This window comes from Amblyomma maculatum, chromosome 3 (genome assembly GCF_055883805.1).
Source record: "Amblyomma maculatum isolate TAMU_Amacu chromosome 3, ASM5588380v1, whole genome shotgun sequence".
Taxonomy (NCBI): Eukaryota; Metazoa; Arthropoda; class Arachnida; order Ixodida; family Ixodidae; genus Amblyomma; species Amblyomma maculatum.
The window spans coordinates 218,326,442-218,334,285 of record NC_139346.1 but is presented as its reverse complement, the minus strand read 5'-3'; positions in this window follow the sequence as shown (position 1 = coordinate 218,334,285).

Below are 7,844 nucleotides of genomic sequence, written 5' to 3'. Positions count from 1 at the left end.
CGCACCAAAACTGACAAAACTCCCAGCGTCGGACTGTGCGCCGTATACTGGCGCCAGAGGATGGAGCCAAGAGACATGGCGTGAGTGTCTTTTTTTCGGCTCCCAAGCTGGGAAAGTTGTGTCCCCGAATCTGCAACTCAAGAAAGGGGGGTTGCCAGATAAAGCACGACTCTCCGTTTACGAAGTGTTCTGTTGGAGTGGCCTATGCTATTTATTCCCTTAACGCGTGGAAAGCTTTATGCCGGCCAAACTGGCCGATGCATCAACGAGCTTTTGGGGGACCATGCCCGAAATTTATCAGATTTAAAAGACAAGAAGGTCAATTTGGTTGCGCACGTAATCAAGTGCAATGGATGCGTTTATTGGTTTATTTTATCCACCTAACAAACCAGTATGTTTCCAAAGATATGGTCACTTATTTATTTCGGGATATGTAATAGGGTTTATCGATGACACCAAAGCATTATATTTTTGTAAAGCGCAGTCTTAACCTCGTAGTTTCATGTTGCTTGAAGATCCGTGTATTGCAAAGTAAACGCAGAACAGAAAAGAACGGCTCCTTCCTGTATGTATGTGCAGATTTTGCCAAACGTTTGCAGCATACGAGGTTTGCTTCTAAACAGTGCATTGGGGCTCCTCGGCCTTCGTGGAAGTCGTACCACTTGTGTGGGTGAGGGGGAGAGGCAGCACCAAAAATATTGCGTTCAGGAGCATGCAGTACGAGCCACATGGTATGGATCAGGAGCATGTTCTAGAATTCAAATTGACACTGGACTGTGGGTTTTTTCACCAACTGTCCCAAGAATGTCTTTCCCTTCGCGCATGCTCCCTGTTACTCTCCCTAACAGCCTCTATATTCATCTTCTTCTGATTCCCTCCAGAGAAGATGATCACTAGCATAGTATTCTCGCGAAGAACAAAACACACATGGATATTTTTCCTCATTGTCATGCGGATGTCTTAGGCTTTACCGATTTCATGCTCTGCCATATTCTTGCGCGCAGCGAAAAGTTTCAAATCTCAGGCAAGTAAAAAGGTAGAAGCATTTCACTACCTGTACCTAAATTTGCAGGCAAAACTAAAAAAAAAAACAGAGCTGGTCCATTCCTGTTCACCCTGAACCAAACACGAGTGCTAGAAAACATATGACGAGCCTGGCTCCTCGAATTCCGCTAGTGTTTAAAGAATTCAGGACGTGTAATGAATACCGTGCGCTGCATATAGTGATGCGACAATTTTTGTGAAATTTCGCGTCTGTGCGCGGAACGTAAAATTTAAGCACGAAATGGGCGATAGCTGCGGTGCCATGGACCTCTGGTAAGAGAGGCGTGGAACATAACAGTACGCCCGTTGAACACAACATAGTGCATGCCAGCTGCATTTATGACGAGAGCAGTCGGTTGACCCTGGCTTTGTGTTCATCGAAGTGCAGGACACAAGCTTGTCATACCCGTATTTGTGAAACAGACCAGCCGCACTATTCGTCGCCGGGTCAAGCAAAGAACGTCAATTGTCGCAGATAGTGTCCAGGTTTGGCTGCGGCGTTTGAAGCTTCGATGGAGAAAAGGCAAAATGCAGAGAGGGAACTGGCATAGTTTCTTACTCTTATCTAGATGAAAGCGGGGAGCGCTGCACTCCAACCACCATGGGCACGCTAAGAATCATGGATTGGTGTGCTACTTGATGTGGGACAGTCGCATTTTTTTTCGGGAACACATAAGATGCCTCCTCCTCCTTATCATTATCTTGAGGCGCGAACGTAACTACCGCTGTAACTACCGCCGCGGCTTCCTGCTGAAAGCCTCTACTTGCAAACAACAGCCATCGCTGCGCCCCACCGGAACGTAGTTCAAGACTTGCCTGACTTCAAAGGTCACCTTTGCATTTCACGGTGTTCGGCGGCCTTCTGCTCGCACCCACGGCCTCTACATATGAGCTGTGCAGTACCGGCGCCATCGCGTCAAGCAGCCCTGACGCCATTGGATTATCTGCGGGTCCTCACTCTGCCGGGCTGTATCGTACGATTTGCTTGCTGCCAGCCTGGTAACCAATCCGTATACCCTCCCCATTCTCTTTCCCCTGGTCGACGAAAGTGATGCCGCTACTTATTGACAATATAATTCGCGACCATGCATCCTCTTCTTTTAAAACATCCCCAGATTAACAACAATGACTACTGAATCCAGCCATCATGCGCAGTCTGCACACGCCAGCGGTTACTCCGTCCAGGGAAAGCACTAGTGGTAACACATACTTTAGCTGCAACTTTGATTGCGAATTTGTTACAGCCAGCTTCCATCGGCAGATGCACATGATGTGGAGTGCTTGGCTTTCTTCCACGACTTTAGACATATCCATAATATTCAAATAATGCCTTGCACATGTCTTAAAATATTGCCTATGTTCGTAGTACTAACCACAGTATTACATCTTATATGTCCTGCTATGTTCTAAACATATGCCACTAAGATAACCTGGAGCGGAGTTTTGAACGGGAACATTTCATATGGCCGCGGCGTCATTCGGGATGATAGTGGCAAGGGGTGGCAATTGATCACAAGTGCAGTGCTACAGTACTTCTAATATTTCTTACGCTGGTCAAATGTGTCGTCGTGCTTGCTCTCTCCGCTGGTTCGACGCCAATAAGATAACCCTAGTGCGGCCGGTGCATGCAACCTCAGCTGTGGCGCTGCAGTGTTTGTGCAAATAATCGTACCGTGGTGGGTCGAATTTACATAAACAAAGCATGGGCGAGATCTAGGCAAACGGTGGTAGCAGGGGCACGCTAGTACCGTGATCAGCATGGCGTTATCTCCCGCTCTATAGGTCCCACCAAGTCGCATTTAATTAGAGAGGTTCAACTGAATGGGGAGGAAATTGAGTGCTACAAAACACAGTCCCACGAACACTTGTTCGCTACGGTTTCTCGATGTCATCGTTGCCGAAGGTGGGTCACATCAATTTTTCAACACAAAGACACCGTTTTCGGTAACAAAGACTGTGTACACGCCTCGCATTTGCAGGATCTGCAAAGCGACGGCTAAGCCATTGCTGTCGGAGTTAAAAGTAAATCCAGGAGCGATGTTAGCCGCATCGTCTGCTAGTCGTGTGTTTCCATGCGGTCTTCACGTCAAGAATTCGTCTTACCGCGGCGTTGCATCGCTGCATAAACAGCATTCGCTGCCAATGCACTGTGACGCAAACCACAGGGCATCTCCAGCGATGGTTTTTCCTTAGTTAAATGTGCGAAAGCTTTAAAAGATGCGTTAGAGATTGTATCTACTTTATCCCAGCTCGGTAAAACATACGACCTAGAGGGCACTGTTCATGTCCCGTTAACAAGTCGCTTGTTATACCTGCCTCTTATTTCGATACGAAAGCATTTCAAATAATATAGACACGTCACCGTGAATTATCTGGAGGTCGCTATAATTCGCGTTAAGGTACAGAAAAATAATATATATTCGTTACCGAGTAAATCTTTATTAGAGTTGTAGAAGTTTTAATTGACACGTCGAGGGCGGCGTCGAGGCCGGCGAGGAGGCGGGGCGATCAGGACCAGCACGGTCTGCGCGATAGCAATTCCACAGACTGCTTCTTCTTCGTCAGCATCCAGCGAAGGGGTCCATATTCCTCACAATACACCCCCCCCCCCCCCCCCTCCCCGAAAAAAAGGAGCTATCCTGGCGATTTAAGGGGACGGGTCGGGTTAAGGCGCTGCACATGTGCAGTCTCACGGCCACGGCGCCGGAAATCGGAAGATGGCAGTAAAACGTCAAAAGGTTCTTCTCGTTCTTCTTTTAATCTTCCGCACCTCTCCAAGGTGCTCCTCGATTCGGCAGGCGACGTGCAGTTCACACGCAAAAAAAGACCCCAAAAGGCGGCTGAGGCTGCGAAGAATCAATGTATCCTTGCGCGATTCTAGTCGCGGAGTTCCAGCCCCCTATTCGGGTCTGCGTACCTGGGTGGGGCAGTAGGGGAACCTCCTTTATGGGCGGCAATAAAGTTTCAAATAATAATAATAATCAATCAATCAATCTCTTTAATCAATCAATCAATCTTTTTAATCAATCAATCAATCTTTATTTAATGTGCGCGGGAACAACCCTGTGGTCTTCGTGCTGCAGCACAAATAAAAAAAAAGAAAAACAAAAATGAAAATGCACAAACATGTTTACACACACAAAGAGAACATAAAGAAGAAATAAATAACACATGAAATGAAATTGAGACAAAAATTATCACGGAAAGAAAGCAATCAATGAGTAGCGTTACTTATATGCTCAGTCAGAGAATTGTTGAGCACATCACGAAAGAAAAAAAAAGAACGGAAGATAGAGAGAGAAAAAAACAACAACAAATAACTGACATTGATTATAGTGATATAGAAATATACATAAAATAAATAACCATTCCAGGCGCAACAAGTGCGTGGTACTTAAAACACAGGCTAGAAATACAGAATAATACAATAAAGAAATAGAATTGAACCCGGGACAGTAAGATTCGAATATAAAGTTCAAAGTTGAAATATAAGTAAGAAACGGATAAAAAGCAGTTCAAGATACAGACAGCATTGAACAGGAGAAAAAGCAAAAAGTGAAGTAAATACAATATTTTAGGCTAGAAAGTTTGAGTTATATGTGATAAAATACTATTTAGAGTACAACGCTACGAACATCCAATATAAATGAACAGAGCGAGTTTTGGAAGATGTCAAGGTGAGGACAAAAAGAATTACATAACCACTGCCACGGCCGCTTGATGGCAGCGCACTAGGTGCGGCCTGCTACATCGCCCGAAACCGGCGGGAGGCGCCTACTTCCAGTCGCCACCGCCGCGGCGCCACCGTTCGGGGACAGCCGCGCGCGGAGAGCTGCGCCTGGCTGCGCTTTGAGGGAGGCGTAGGCGTGGTAGAAGCGCTTTATTTTAAGGATATAAAAGCTCCGCTTCACACAATTTGGCAACAAGAATTAGTATATACTGTCATGTCTAGTGGGACCATGTCAGCACTTAGCGCTTGCTCAGCAAGGATGTACACTGGAGTGTACCCCGAAAAACTTAGTCACGGTGGTTGAAGACCACTCGAAAGGAGAGCTCGCATTACCGTGATGTTGCATCGGATCCAGTTGCTCGTCACATGAAAATGTGACCCGGCTGTGAACAATTCGAAGCTGTTCAGCTGCCATGGTAGCCTAATGCATAACCACTTAACGGTGTCGCGAATTCCGTGTGTCATTTTCACACCATTTACTCATTTCTGCATACAGCTTTTATACACACATTGATGTCAACCTGTTCTAAGCTGCCAGCGCTATCCAATAAAAAAATGTCCTACTATGAGCAACCTCTGTGAAAATGCGACATGTAACCAACCTTTCTATCTCATTGTGACAAATTTTACGGTGCAAATATGAATATGTTTATTAGGTTAAATCTAGATGATAACCTGGGATCTTCGACTCAGTTGGAGACCTTAAACTTTGTACGCCAGAACGCTATCCGTCATGGCTTCCCGCATTTTGCATGACCGGACAAAGTAAGCGCGCTTGATAGAGCCGGTCTGCCTCAAGGTGCTACATATATGCGCCGAAAGCTTTTAATAATATTTTTATTGGCTGCTCGCAAACCCATACAATTTTGCTGGTTCGTAATTTTCAATGGAAGAACGCGCATCGAGTGTTGCTGTTGTGAAACTATTAGCTGTGATCACAAGAATGTTCACGCGTCAGAGCGCAACTGCAGCCGAGATTCAGCAAGCAGCCAAGTACGCTTATTTAATGGCCACGCAAAAAAAGGAAGAAAATTACCAATCGCAGACGGAAAACCTTTCTTGAGAGAGGTTTATGCCGTAGCCATACACATCGCTCCACTGTTGAGTTGACATTTCCAGCCCAGCTCGCTATCAGTGGGGGCAGCAACTTAGATATCTTGCATAGCGCCTTGGCATGGGCACGATCATTGTTTTTATAGATTAGCTGCAGTTACTGTATACAGTGAGAAAACAATGATGAAACAAAAAAGTTTACACAGCTTGCTACTTCACCGGACCTCTTCAGACTCCACCATCCTGTTAAAGAAGGTACTCGTAAGCTGACAAAGCTTGATTACTTCCTTTGCGGGGTATATCAAGCCTCCATTGTCCTTGGTTTTCATTAACCTGTAACTGGTCCAGTTGACTATATTTCCTGCAACAGGCTCTTGCTCGACTGACATGTCGCCTCAAAATCATTACCAAATATCGCATAAATTAAGCAACAACCTGGTAGTGATAAACAAATCTTGGGGTTCTTAAGTCTTCTTGAGGAGCCTCGTTAGAGTGCCCGCACTTTGCTACCTGCTTATTCACCGTATCCCGTAATTGCTGCCTCTGTCTCATATCATTAGAATGCAGCCTTAAGCCACCGCATTATGTGAAATAGCACCCTACACATAGCTATATAAACCCCCTCTTTACATCAGCCGTACAAACGTGCCCTATAGGAGTATAGTGTGCCTGACTTGGGATCTAAGGGTCCTCCCGCTTTCAATAATTCCCATTTCACCCTTACATCTTATTGACTCTCTCTGGTTTGGCAGCTCCTGCCACATCGAACATGTCATGTGTTCTCATTGCGCCAAAGGTATCTGGCCATATCACCAACTAAAGTGCCTCTTACCAAAGAGGTTTTTTTCCGACTGTCCACCGACAGAGCGGGCGCCGGATTTTCTGTGGAACGTGGCTTTTCGTTTTATCGCATCGGCTCAAACAGTCTCAACAGTATAAACAAATGTTGTATGCACAGGCTCCCTTACTTGCAAGGCCACTCAGACTAGCGCGACCAAATTTAGAACAAATTGCAGGCTTATATATATAAAAAAAAAAAACTTCGGAGCTTTTTCTGATATGTCCTCGCAATATAACCTGCGAGAAAAGCTTCTGGTGCTACCTCATCGTGTTCATCTGCTTCCCAACGCATAGTTAAAAATCCTAGTTCACTGGCCAGCTCCCTGGTAACTAAATAGAGCACAGGAAAAGAGGACGACACTACTAGCGCGGTTATGCCGTCTTCTTCTCCTGTGTTCCCGTCGCGTTGTTTGCACGGTTAACCTATAATTAATCACCAACAAGTCCAATCTGCTGTCCCTTGTAGCAAATTCAATGGCAGCTGATAGGGCATTATGCTTCAGCATCTGGACTTTTTAACCGCAACGCCGCTTTCATTTCAGAGGAAGTGAGTGCATTTCCACTCCTCGCTGCTGTCTGCCTGAAACGAGCTCAGCAGATAAAATTAGAGGGTCTCTTAGAAGTCTCTTAAGCGCAGGACGGCGAAAGCCTACTCTTCTCCTATCATTTGCCTCTCATCGTTTGCCACAGTTCGTCATTTCAAGTCGTCGTTTGATATATTGGTCGTTTCTCAGTCATGGTGAGTCTGCCTGTGTAGTCATTGTAGCCCTTATCACTCATAACTAAGCAGGTTACTCATTTAGAATCAGCAGTGGTCATTGCATGTCGTTTCACATATTGATCATTTCGTTGTCATTAACCGTAATGAGGAGTCATGCCTAGCTATTATAGTCATTACCACACATTGCTAAGCACTTTTACTCATTTCTAATCAATTGCGGTCATTACATGTCGTAGTTTGATATACTGGTCGTTACAAATCATTTTAGTCATTATTACCCATAATTAGTTATTAGCATTAGTCATTATCTCTATCAATGTCTATAACTTTTATTGATTACCTATCACCATCAATCATTTCCATTAATCTCCCTCCTTGCACGTCCGCTTTTGCGACTGGCACACCAGTGCACAGATGCGACGCACAGATAACAGGCACAGCTTCTGCGCATAGATT